This window comes from Anopheles stephensi, chromosome 3, assembly GCF_013141755.1.
Source record: "Anopheles stephensi strain Indian chromosome 3, UCI_ANSTEP_V1.0, whole genome shotgun sequence".
In the NCBI taxonomy this organism is placed as follows: domain Eukaryota; kingdom Metazoa; phylum Arthropoda; class Insecta; order Diptera; family Culicidae; genus Anopheles; species Anopheles stephensi.
In genome coordinates, this window is record NC_050203.1 from 40,338,218 (window position 1) to 40,352,474 (window position 14,257).

Genomic DNA, 14,257 nt, shown 5'->3' on the forward strand with positions numbered 1-14,257 from the left:
TGTCATATATCCAACACTTCATGGCTCATAGAAAGAACGATGGCCCGCATACGATCCGTTTTAGACGCGAACACCTCTACTACCTAGGGATCGTAACCGTCAACTGATACTCTGCTTCGGAGGGGGCTAGATCATGTTCAAATCCTTCGGTAAGGTATTTACGCCTTGCACTACGACGAAGAAGTTAGTGCGGTGATGGTAAGTCACCGCGAAGCCATGTTATTGGAGAATTCCTTCCAGGGCTAGTCTTGATACACGAAAGCTTGTTCTGCCCGGGCACAGCGTTACACATTGCCAAGACCTACTGATGATGATGATGATCTTACCCACATCCCTGCTTAGCTTCGACAGGGTCTAGGCGCATCATCATTATGACCTTTAAAACCGTCTATCAGAATTTCCACCTTGGTGTGATGGCATTTGCGTGTTGTGTTGTCATTTTAACAAGGAAAAACATCTAATAGTTTTTGACTACAAAAAAGAGGGTGTTAGAAGTTACCCGTAAGCAGGACTGACTATCGAGCTTTGGTTAATATCAAAGCCTACCGAAAGCCCGGAAATGGCAGGCCCAGACCACTCGAACTATACGCTCGGCGACCGGCTAAACGGTCTTATTCAATTATCAGTCACTGTAACTGTTTTAAGGAGTCCTTCTCTGTAAACAACAGTGCTCACGGTGGTTAAGAAAAAAATGCTATCACAAAAAAAACAACAACAACGGACGTAAATATGTCATGGATGGATTGTATATACCCCGGGGGAGTACGATTGAGCTGCACCTCATCAAAGTGTTTGTGTAAAATTTTTATGTGCATTTTACGATGGCAAATGGTCTTCATTTGATGTTTCCATCTCGGTGGGATGATGGTGCTGGGACGGGGCAGTCCCATACAACTGCCACTACTGATGAATTATGCAACCTAAATAATTAAAACGAATCCAGCTCCTTCAGCAGCAGCAGCAGTAGCAATTGCTGAAATTAATGCTCCTGCTTCGAGCGGGGCGATGAAGATTTTACACGCTCAAACGCTTTGATGCTCGAATTATGTGACACTTCCAGTGGAGTAATGGTGGAAGTGGTTGCCTGCAAATATTGATATTCATTTCAACTGGTTGACTGGATGAGTGTGTGTGTGTGACTGTGAGGAAGCTGTGGTCGGAAGCTCGAGTCGTTAGCACAGCTCCACAGGAATGGTAAATTGAATCAAACACTTATAGTTTTACCTCGAGTCGGGCACACGAGATCACACGAGGAAAGTTGTGGAAAATGTGCAATTTCCGCGACTGCACTTATTTACTTGCCCCGCTTGTTATTACGATGAACTAGAAGGTGATGCTCGTAACATTTCATTGGATATGCCCATAAATGTCCCAGCCCGGGTACTAAAACCCGGAAGTACGTGGTTCACCGCGCACAATGTGTCGATGTGCTTTTTTGGGCTGTGGCTCGGCACGGTAAATTCTATCCTCCGAACCGGCAAAACATCTTTGTGTACGACCCTTGCTCGTACGTAATCTTTGGGGCCCGGTGTAGGCAAGAAATGTTCTGATACACACGCAGCATTTCTGCACAGTCTCGATAAGCTCGACCTCGGCTGTGTCCTCCCAAGGACACGTACGCATCCTTAGCGCCGAGCGGTACGCAAGCAGAAACCAAAGCGAAACGAAATGGGACAATGTTTTATATTTCTGATCGGGACGATGTGATATAGGATATTTTCCATTTTAATGACGGCTGCCTGAACCTGCAGCCCTGTGAGTTCGTGGCGCACGAACCCGATACTGTGGCCAACGATTGAATCGTCGAAATATTGGCGGCGACCACTGAAAGACAGCCCGGACAGTTCGCTATGTTTTTCGGTTTTGATTGAATCACCCCAAAAGCGGAAGGGTTTTTTGTTTCTTTTCGAAAGGGGCCCGAGAAGGTGATAGAGAATTGAGCCGCGTCGAACGAGCGCGCTCGCAAGGGCGAAGATCAACGTCATCAAAGCGTTGGATGAAGCGTGAGCACGGCCGGAATCGTAGAACACACGAGGCGTACGAAATTTTTGTCGAGTTTCTTATTATTTGAACCGGAGGCACCTGCTGGCGGGGGTGAACTTGCTGGGACATCTCCCATTTCGCAGCTAGAAGGACTGTCATAAAATCGTCCCATTCCCATAAGCCTGCATGCAGAGTCAGAACACAGGGGGGAAAGAGAGAGAGAGAGAGAGAGAGAGAGAGGGCGAGTTGACGAAAAGGTAGGATTACTAGAATTTTATTACTCTACACATTCCTTACTCGATCGATAGAATGGTGTAGGTTGAAGGAATCTTTTGTTATTTTTAAAACAGCAGCAACTTTCACCCCGATCGTCGTCTGGATGTTTATTGATTTTATAAAATAAATCTGTCGAATGCAGTAGTTGGCAGTATTGCCACCGGAGCCTTTTTTAGATGGAAGTATGCTCTGATGTATTTTTAAGACTTGATAGCAAATTTCCATAAATTCCAAGTCCAACAATCTTTTTTTTTCTTTGTCTCCTTTTGCTCCTCGTTCCAACCCCCTAACCGAGCCTTGGTTAGGCAAGGCAAACGTCAAATCGATACAGCATTTTTTTTTTTCGTTCCTTCAAACAAGGTGAACGGAATGCTGTTTTCGGGCTGCGGCTTAAAATGGCAAGCTTATCGTGCGGAATGCTGTCGCCCGCGCCGAATATTAATGAAGCTTCGGAGATTATGACGGAATTAATTTAATTAAGCAGCGGTCGGAAACAGCGCGGCAAGGCAGCTTAAAAGAGGTATTTCTTGGAGGATTAATAAATAGAGACGCGTGCCTGTTTTCCCCCGTCCGTCCATAATGGCCATAAATTGCTCGAAGCAGATCATAAAGCCACCTTCACGAGTGTCTCGAGTGTCGTTTGTGACGAGAGCTTGCCTCTTTAAAGTTCGGGGGGGTTTTCCAGTGTGCGGTGCTGAAGGTCGTCCCGTTAATGGGAGTGGAAAAATCCGTAACTCTGCATATTGGTCAATTTGGAAAGTTTGGAGGGTAGGATGTCGAGCTCGAACGTGTACATCTTAGCGTGCTGTTGTGATTAGGGTTATCAACGGCGTGCTTTCGGGCGAAGATGATCAATTTAATAGATTTACTCGAGTCAGATTTATATTAATACCTCACAAGAAGGAGGCGGAGTAGAGCCCTGGTCTGAGGTACGATTAGCTCATATTTCAAATTATAAAGCGCATTGTTTTTGGAGCATATAATTGCTATCACTCACAAGGATAAGGTACTTAGAACGATAAAAAAATGTAAATAGAAGCATTTAAAAGGTAGAAGTAAATCAGGCTTGATACAAAACATTTATGAAGTGCGTGAGGTCTAGAAATCTGCTGGAGAAAATCAACTCCCTCTGGTGTTCTCTCGAAGTCTTTTCAGAACGATTCACACTGGCTTGAGATCACTTTGAAAACATTGCATAAGGAAGCAATTTGGAAAAGGAATATTTTCCATTTGACATTTGCCGCTGTGTTCCTACGAACTCCTGATAGCATTTGAAAGAGCTTTCCTTGCAGCTACTGTGCCTGTAAAGTTCAGGGAAGACGACCACCAAATGTGGCCCAAAAAGTGGTTGACAAAATAAACTGCTTAATCGTCGACATTCAATGAGATTTGCAGAATAATTGGAAACCGGAGCGAGTCACAAAATTCGTGAATGCGAAAAGAAATTCGCCTACAGATTGCGCCTGCCTGTACAGCCACGAAAACGGCCCACACCGTCGAGTTACACATAATCAGAGTTGTTAGGGCGAATGTAGCATCAGAGCATCACACAAAGGAAGGTGTGTAGGTGTAGCTTGCTCCAGGAGATACGCCTAAGCCGACAGTAATTCCTGTTCTGCACCCGAAGAAATATCCGAAAGACGCCATTCTTTACCATTCAGCGTGCTCTAGTAGGGGCATCGTGGCTGGTAGAGATTATATGAAGGGCATAATATTTGGGCCCCATAAATCGACTCGTCCTGGGTGGTAGATGTTTCACGAGCATCAACAGTAAAGAGCAAGTATGTCACACATATAGACATTGGGCTAAATACGGCCTTCGAATCTTTGCATTCTGCAAAGAAGCGTTGAAACAAACGACTGCTTGGAACGTTTCCGAAGGTCTTCCAGTAGACATTTTGGCAGAAAAATATTTGAATACTAAACGTGCTTTGTAAGCTCCGGCGATGCTGGAATCAAGCAATTTGTGGATGGATAGGTCAGTAGCCAAGTAAAATGGTCGAAATTAGGACCTAATCCACAAAAGGTTCACTATTTTGTAAGGTATTTCCATAAAATTACTATTTTGTGTGCATCTCGGAATCGAATTCTCAGCAAGCGATGATTCTCCTGATCGATAATTTCAACAAATAGTTATGACATTTCTTCGTATCAACAAATCGTAATCCAAACGTTACTATACACCGACAGGCCTGTCGCAGCATTACTATCTCGTTCACCTGAGACAATCCAGGTTTCTCGGAAGCTCTGGATCTCCTTTTTCTGATCATGTTCATCACGACAACAAAACGTTTATCGTTGAACTCATCGTTACGCGACTCATGTTTATAGCCATGATGATTAACGATGGAGAAGTGATAATTGATAACGATAATAATCCCACGCGGAAGCAATGGGAGCGTTTCACCACGATTAGAGGAAATTTGGGGCAAGTGTGCCACACTAAGCAATTCATTCTGTAGTTTACTTAAACTTGCTTTAAGGAAGCTGGATATGCTTCCATTGCCATTTAGTTTTTTGCTTATTGTTGAGCCCCGAAAAAATATGCAAAAACACACGCAGACTGTTTGTCGTAGGACTTCTTGACGATCGGATCGACTCGTCGTTGCTCCTTTCTCGAGCATCTTTGAGTGTCCTGCCGAGATAACTCCGTGCTAGACCATTACTCATTCCATTGCATTAATCGATGTACAGGAGTATCACACACTGGTTTTGAACCGGACATGCCACCTTGACTCAACGGCCTGTTAGGTCATACCTGCCATTTATGGTTTACTACACTTCCTGATACCACGTAGTTGGATAGTCAATTCTCAATGCGGAGAGCTTCATAGCTTCCTGATTTCTGTAATCTAGAATTTCGGTTCAAGAGGGTCACTCATAGCCCGATGAACTCAAAATTAATTAAAAAAATATTATACAAATAGTACATGTTACGCATTAATATCCTCCTTTTCCTGTGTTTTTTAAAAATAGTTTTGTAACTTAGCTCCACACTGGCGTTAGGAGTTGGAGCCTCGAGTTTCAAGTAGCTGAGTTCCTGAGCGGTTCATGTCACCGAAGTGCTCTTTTCGGTTACGAACCTTACTGCCATTTTAATTTTGACCGCCGACCTCCTTCCTTTGTTGGGTCTAATTCATTTGCCATAACGCACCATTGGTAATCACAGTAAATGTAAAATATAATGTCACAACGTGTGTGGAGAAAGAAAAAAGCCCTTAATATATGACTATAAAATATAAGATTTTACGGTTCCTTGAGGTCGTTTGGCAAAGAAAAAAGAAGAAGAAGATCTCGGATACTAATGCATGGTAACAGGCTATCTCTTCCGAATCACTTCGGCTTGACAATCGCCAAAGCTCTACTTTAGCATTATTCATGTATGGATAAAAGTTTAAAGATCTCTTTTGTTTCGAACCGTTATTTTGTTTGCTAGTTTGCGCCTCAACATTGAGTTTTCATGGGCCCTGCATTGTCACCTGCCTTAATTATCGGACAAGATGATTGCTTTTTCGGACTAGAATCTTTAGAACAAGGAAGAATGACGGCCCAGTGCCGTTTTCTACAAAAGACAATTACATGAATTATTGATGCCCCGTTTATTCTAGGTAAAATTAAGTACTTTGTTCCAGGAAGACAATTAAGAGCCCCATAATTATTACGACCAGATTTCACATCAACATCACATAGGGCTAATTACCTTATTATACGACGAGAGCGATTTAATGGACTTAAACAAACGGTTGATCACGTAAAAACTCTTTTAAGACAACTTTTTTTGACGATTATTTACCTAGATATGCCTGCTCTATGTTGTTTAAGCAAATATTGATCGATAACTAAATAAACGATTTAATACACTAGTGATGAAACAATCGTTATGCATTTGGTTTTTCTTTCTAATGGGGTTATGGCTAATATCAAGTTTAATACCAATTAGTCAAAAAAAAAAAAAAAAACACTGATGTTCTGAAAGTCAACACTGCACAAGCCGACTTAAACGCCAGCGTCCAGAGAAAAAAGTTGGCACTCTCCAAGCAAATCCAGAATTGAACATATAATTGATTACTTTGTTGACTTGTGTACTGAACCAGTGATTAGTGATCTGAGAAAAGTGAAACAAATCACTTCGAGCTCTTTATCAGCGTTTCAATGCTTAATCAACAGACAAAGTAAATAATTCAGGTGTTTACTTCAAACCACCAACAAAGAAACAAGCTATCGCCCCCAGGAACGCTAATTCTAAAATGGACCCTACCTTACCTGTTTTTGGGGCCAGATAAACCAGCAAACCCCAAAGGAACCCAGAGACAAACATCAAATAGAATTTTTAAATTAATGTTTATCCATAATCATTCACTAATCCTTGCTCCCTTTTCCGTTTGATGGCTCACGCTACTTACCTGAAGACCGTGGAAGGAGTGAAACTTTCCCGTGCCACAGACGCCGCTAAATTGCATTGCCGATTTTGACGCTGATGGTGATGATGAGGATGTTAATGGTCGAAGTCTGGTGCCAAAAGAGAGAGAGAGAGAGAGACGAGCCACGCCAGGCGTCGATGAAATGTGTTTATAGCTATAATGGGGTGGTGGTATCAAACGTGTTACCTAACGGACGGAAGCTAACGCAAACGAGAGAGAGAGAGAGAGAGGGAGAGAGCGAGAAAGCCCCATTTTCATGGGCTGCAACTATAAATCATTTTCTTTTTCTCTCCAGACTTTCCCAAAGCTTAGCAGAGGGCAGGATATGCTTGTTTGCGGGGATGAGGAAAAACAAGCAACAACAAGACATCGGTGGATGAAACCATGTGCGCTACCATGTGGCCGTGTAACAGAAGTTCATAATTGTGGTAAAACGGCCTGTCTAGCGGTAGTAGTGGCTGGTGTGCGGAAAGTGCTCCTTGAAAACTGATCGCTTTGCGAAACCGGTGTATCGGAGTCTCAGTGTTCACGGGGCCGGATGTTCGCAAATGATTTGGGCTACTTTGGAATTATATCGCTCTTCTGTTCGTTGTTTTGTTTGAGTTGAGCTGTGTTTTTCCCCCCTGCCGTTTTGCAGTCCAGGTTTCGCGTTACGAAGAAAAACCATCGAAGTGTAATGTTGATTTATGGTTTTCATTTTGTTGTTGTGCCGTGTTCATCTTCTACTGCACACAGCGCAAGCGAAGAGTGATATATTTGTCCATCGTCCTCTGTTCCATACAATGTAGTCCTGGAGCAAAGTGAAGAAACACGGGCGAACCAGAAGACGATTAAAGGAAAACTGGACACGATTGAACTGCCCGCGCACTCTGGTCACTCTGGTCGATGGTGATGCGCTCACGATCCGATTTGATAAATGTGTTTAATTTGTCTATTCACTGGATGATTTCGAACGAATGAATGCAATTAACGGTATCGCGAGCAGTGGGCCAGCGCATGTAAATAGCTGTCGAGAATCGGGTGAATGGTTTTCACACACACACATCAAGGGAGGACTACAGCGTGCAAAAACGAAAATGCGAATGGAATGATTGAAGAAGCTTTCGTGAACTTTCCCATCTGCGGTCTGCTGGACGAGCGCAAATGCCCCTTTGTTTAGCACTCATTCACTCGCGCCGTTCCGGGGTTCGGTTCGCTTCATTATGGCTTTGCAAAAAGGGTTTTTCTTTCTTACACAACCACGTTGGCCGTTGCGCTGGATGTACTGCAACAAACGGTTGGTGTATTAAAAAAGTTGCCACCGTGGTGGTAATATTCCTGGAATGCACACCGTAGTATGAGCAGGTTAAATTCAAATAGTTCAATTTAACTTTTTTAATGACACGTTGTGTAATGTGTATGACACGAAAGAAACAACGAGTTTGTGTATTGGTTTTATAAAATATGTGCAACAAAATTGTACGTAATCTAATTGCAGAAATAGTGTGAGTGCTGGATTAAAGGCTCATTTAAATACACTGAGCGAAATAAGAATAACACCGTCCCTTATTTGGTAATGTTTTACACTTTGACTTATAGATTCTTCTATTTTCAGTTTAGAATGTTAATTCTATCTGTTTGAAACATTTCTGCATTGAAATTTGGAATTTTACCATTTTTTTAACCCTGACTTTTGATCCGTTGCCTACATTGCAACAAATAAATAAATTGAATTGCATTTTCAAACAAGCAAGCAAGCACCAAAATGTCTCATCTATGTGGTCAATATAACTTTTGTCTAGGGTAAACACCTCGACCGCCTCCCCGTAAGTAGGGCTGACTACTTTACTACGGGTAAAATTAAGTCACAGAAATGGCAGGCCGAGACCTTTCGAAGTTGTAGTGCCAATGACCTCCATGAGCTTTTTTAAGCTGTTCAATTGCATGGGGTTGTTTTAAAAATAATAGACTGGAGGATGTGTAATAGATACAGGGCTGTAGAACTTGCTAACCAATCAAAATTCATCAAAATGTTGTTTGAAAATTATGCTTTAGTCAGTTACGAAATCGCACGAATTGCGTCATTTTCCTGCTGCCAAATGAAGTGTGGGCCCTTCCAAGACTCGCTAACAGCAATCCTTGCAAATGAAAAAGCTCCCCAAACTATCAGCTCACAATATTTCATTTTTCCAACTCATATCAGAATCGGGTTTTTCACGCAGACCTTCCCAAAAGTGTTGCCAATTATCAAAATCATCAATCAATTAATCAAAAACAAAAAATCCAAATTTTTATTCGAGCTATGAAGCTCTGTGAAGTTGAAGTGAACTGAGACTGCGACGCCGCTTCTAGTGTTTGTTGCTTGATAGATAGATTTGCTGCACATGCATTGCGGTCAGTTGGTATTGCAATTGTTTAATGTTTTTATTTGCGACTTTTGTATAAAACGACTCCAATACTAATCCAATAACAACTCCTGCTGCTTCTCCCGGTGGTGAACATTTTTTACGGGTTTAAGAACCTTCTCCCTTTATTTGCCGTTTACTTTTGGTTGTTGTACAGTGGCGAGTAAACGGAGGTCGCGGAGGAGTTGGGGAGGTAGTGAGAGAGAGAGAGAGGACGAGTGTTACAAAACACGTCCTGTTCGTATCGCGTTCAACGGTCGAGAGCCCGGATTTTCCTTCTGTACTTTCGTAGTCCTCTTTACCATAAAATAGCCTAAATTATGGCAAGTTCTCCGTTTATCCGTTTTGGTTTTATTCGTGATCGCTATGCTAACAACTCCAATAATATAAAATTGTTTTAAATCTCTGACACTCGTAAAACGCATGTGTAGAACGCAGCGCTGATGCCCAATTTATTTAGTTAATAAATAATGATTTGTGGTGTGGTAGTTGAACATTAATTTATTACTTCTGTTTGGTTCCGCTTGCTTCTTGGAAATCAATTTCCTCTTGGCATTTCAACAATCTGAACATGAATATTTACGGCTCACTTTAGTTGCATTTTGAAAATGTATTGTTTTCTGAACTATTTATTAAAAGCACAAACATAATAAAACACTTAGGGACGCTTCTCTTCACTTCAACCACGCCATTAAACCACCAGGCGTCTCCATTTCCGCTCGAACCTGTACCAACCTGCCGCGTGACCTTCATTGTGCCAGTTTTTAAAACCACTTGAGGCTACGGCGAGCGATGCTTTGATGAAGGGAAGTTTAATTTTCCAATTGTGAACATTTGAAACCCATTAGCCACAATAGACGGTGAGATCAAAGCCGTGGCGCTGTTGTTTGTTTGCTCCCCGGGGATAGTACATCCGGCGAGAGCTATAAACAGATGTACTGGAAGACTTTGGTTTATTTTAAATGTTTAACAATGGACAAGTTTCATAGGGAAGGGATCGTACATGAAGTAAAGGTAAGGAGGTTCGAAACCTGCCACGTGCAACCTCTTGGGCAGTGTAGTTCATTTTGATACGCCTCTACTCCGAGGATGTCGTGTCCAAGACGTCTGTTTTTGGTGTTTCGTGGTGGTGTCGTCTTACAAAGCTCAAAATAGGATAATGTTGTACTCGGTTGTGTTGTATTTCTTCTGCTTGAACTTTGCTAAAACTAGAGCGTTTCCTTGGAGCTTGGAGAAGTGCGACAACGGTTCGCTGTAAATAGAGTGCTGAACTATGGTGAACAGTAAACGGTTTGTTACAGTTATACGGTATGTTAATAAAATTCGTAAGTATTCAGTAGTACTACTAAGGATCGTCTTAAGTTTGCATCAAGGTAAAGTCCTGTTCGGAACTCTTGGTATGGTGAAGAAACTGTGTGTATGTCACCATCGTCACTGAGTTGCCTGACTTAGTTGAGGTTGCAATAATATGGCTGAAGATCAGTCCAGCAATGCTCAATTATGAGATTTTTTAAAAAATAAAACAACACAGCAGCTCAAACTGTACGAGAAAAAAAGTTACTATATAGACCATGACAGATAACAATGATGACGGAAGAGCTTTGACAAATTCAGCCGAAGTGAACTCTGGCTCATCATAAACGGCGCTGAATTTTACAGGCTAAGGCACAAAGAGGGTGTGCCAGGTAAATTTGACAGATACCCACGGAAAAATAAAATAAAATTGGGAAAAAGCATTGGGGACATCGATGACGAGCTTGAACCGGCTCCGGAACCTGGAGCAAGCCCTGCCAACCTAGTCCATGGAGATAGGATCCGCAAAACGAATATCATTTTTGTGGCTTTGGTGCTGCTGGCTGTTCTATTAAAATCTGTTGGAATCAAAGGGCTCAGATCTCTGGAGTTAGGAAGGAGGCCACACATTCGGTACTGGGAGGTCGTTCAAACGGTTAGCCAACCATTTGATGCTATCCGTAACCGTATGGCAAGGTGCGGAATTCTGCTGCAACAAATACGCTCTACCATGTGGTAATCCAACGAACCAAGGCTTCACTATCATTTCCAGCATCCTGATGTACCGGAAATGAGCAGGAGGTTTTGTTGAAAGAAGAACAGTGCCTGCAGTTTGGCCTAGAAAGGCCTGCATATGGGCCAATCTCGCTCCGGATGGTTTTAACAATGTTAGAGAACACTACTCATACTTGATGATGTTCCGTTTCTGCTTTCCGGGGCTGGTCGTCATGATGCACGTGATTCATTTCCTCAATTCAAGTGGGTTAAACCTTTTTAATTGTACTTGGAGCTATAGGACCCTTCTTATGAATGACAAGCATGAATACTCTATAGGCTCTTCGTTGAGCGACATTCCTTGACTTAAACACATGGTTTTATATCTCAGACGGTGATCCCTGGAACGAAGTGCCAGATATCCCACGTTGTTTGGACTACAGCCACCTTAGAGCCCGAGCATGATAGTCTGATGCTACATTAACGTACTCTATCACCTTCCGAATAAGGGAACACTATAGTGTCCTCATACTCGTTGGATTACGAAGCTCGAGCGTCTTATCTCCGATCATTGCCACCAGTCGGCTACAACTTGATACAGCACGATCTAGTAGTTCACCGAAGAAGAGCCTCGTGTCTAGAACAACACCCAGATTCTGAACACACTATTTTCCAACAAGGTCCTGTCATTTTAACGCTTAGTTAAAGACTGTTGGAGCCTGTAAGCAGCTTAAAGTGGTAGCTACACATTTGTCGATGCAAAGATTTAGTGCATGGAGGATGCACCAGAAGTAACCGTCTCTCGGCGAGACATGTAGTCGCCTGGGCCTGGGCTCCGTGTTCGAACAGGGCTCACAATTAACTCCCCCTCACGGCCAGTAGATCCAACGTAGTAAGGGCTCCCAACTTTCATTCCGTTTAGGGCCTCCAAGGTCCGCCACTGGATTTGAGTAAACCCATTGCTGAAGAAACGGTGATTTTAAACGTGGCGACAGTTAACATGAAGGAAGGTCAAAAACTTTCGTAGACTCTCAATCGATTAAATGTAGCATCGACGAGATGTGTGCCAAACGCAAGATAAGCTTGCCTCAATGTTAGGATAAAATTCGTCAATTCATATGCAAACGATTTGAGCTGAAAACTCGCTCGAGAAATGTTCGCCATATCAGCGTAGACACAACAAAGTAATTCTGAAACTTGACACAATTCGGTCCCACATTTGGGAAACCAGTGAAAACATTCAAATGGGATATTATTCCTCACATGCTGAATTCTTGCGATAATGTACTATCATAGCATCACCAGTTCCAGATAGCAGAGCACCGAAAATTGACTCAGATTTGTAGATTTCCTCGCCAGACGAGTTCAATTTCTGATCAGACAAAACAATATTGATCTAATAACATATAAAAAAGTAAGAAAAAATATATGAAAGAATAATTAGATGGGTGAAACTTAAGAACACAGTGAGCCCTAACTATTTATAGAAGATTTATGGCGCAGGATAAGCGTTAGGCTTTAGTCGTGGTCATGTTTTTGGTGCATTCGCTTGCGGCAATTAATTACTGCTGTGTGTTTATACGTTACAAGAAGGGGAAGTCATCGGTGGAATGATATTGGATGGCCGTTAGTTAATTAAGATGCCAACGCATCTGCTGACAGATGTTACCACCGACCCTCCCAGCCCCTCCTTTCCTCCCTCCCTTCCCACACCCGTTCAAATTCCCTTAAACAGACGATGGGTTTTACTAATTACGTTCGCATTTTGGGGCGAACTTGTCGCGAACGAGCACGCGTGTCCTGCAGGGATAAAGTTGCCCGTTTCCCGGATATGATGACGATTATTCCACGAACGGGACGACGTTGCTCTGTTGCGGGAGCGTTATGGATCTTTACGATGCGCCCGGGTCTCTTGCTAACCTTTCGTGTGACATGATTTCACATTTGTCTCAAGGTTTCACCGGCCGGCACGCACCATTCTCCACGGTGGTGGTGGTGGTGGTGGTGGTCGTGGTGGATGCTACGTTGGTCGATCCTTATCTAACGAGCCTAATCTGTGGCACAACTTCCCAATCGAACCGAATCCACCCGTGGGGAGGGATTGGGTCCACGTCCGGCCATTGGACGTCATTCTTGGAATAATGTTCCCCCGAGAGCACTTCGGTGAAGTGGAAAATCATTGGTCGATATGTGGTCTGGTGGCTGACCCCTGCGGTATGCCCCAATATATTTGCCTAATGAGAAAGACCCTTCGCATCCTCGAACGGTTTGCGTCCCTCACCGGCGCTCTTTCAGTCTTCCAAAAACAGGGCATCCACAGGCACGAAGGAAGTTAAATTGGAAAACACGTTCGAACGTTTGCCGAAAAAAGAGCAAAACGGGCGCTTTGTGACAGGTGAAAGTCGATACGAGGTTATGAGTGTGGTAATATGTGTTGTGTGACCACAAACACTACCCATGCGTACCATGAGTGGCTGTCCCTTTTTTTGATGGTTGTTTCTTCCGTCCTCTGACTACAAATGGGATGAGAATTTGAAGCCTCCGGAAAACTGGAGGAATGCTTACCACCGGCAGCTCCGTAAAACACTAAACGTGCAGATTCCCCCGTGCTAATAACACGATGGTTACGCCGCTAAACTGAAGAGCACCAGCAAATCATTAATTTCTATTCCCGGCTCCAATGTTTTCTACCCATCAGCAGCAGCAGCAGCACCAATCGACCATTGACGATGCAAACCGGCACTGACTGACTGACTGACGGGCACGTATCGAGGAAGTTACCGAGTCCACCGGTAACCGGTCATTAGTGGATACACGCTCGCTTGCGTTTTAGTGAATTAAATGGTGAGTGCTGGTGCTCTGTTGATCCAGGCGCTCCGGACCGACAGCTCGGTGATGTTGATTGCTGGTGAAGGCGCGGAGTCGTGGGAAAAATGTGTCACTAATGAGGTAGCAGATACATTACAAATGGCCACATTCGCTGATCCGTAAATGTTTTGCGGATGTATAATTTAGCTTTTATTTATGGTGGGCCGGTCGGTTTCACTCAAACGATTACTGGGAAGCGTTTTGCGACATTCAGCGCGGGAACTGCCAGGGATATTTGCTTTCATTCGCGGTGTTTGAAAGCAATGATGGGTCACTTCTGCTGGTTGTAATGATTTATTTTAAGCATTTAATATTAAT

General features: G+C 43.2%; 1 protein-coding gene across 7 annotated transcripts in view; it reads left to right on the top strand.

Annotated features, from left to right (window-relative positions):
* The window catches only part of LOC118512003 (GTP-binding protein Di-Ras1), a 52,310-nt gene that overhangs the window by 9,553 nt on the left and 28,500 nt on the right, over positions 1 to 14,257 (top strand). The window lies entirely within an intron of this gene.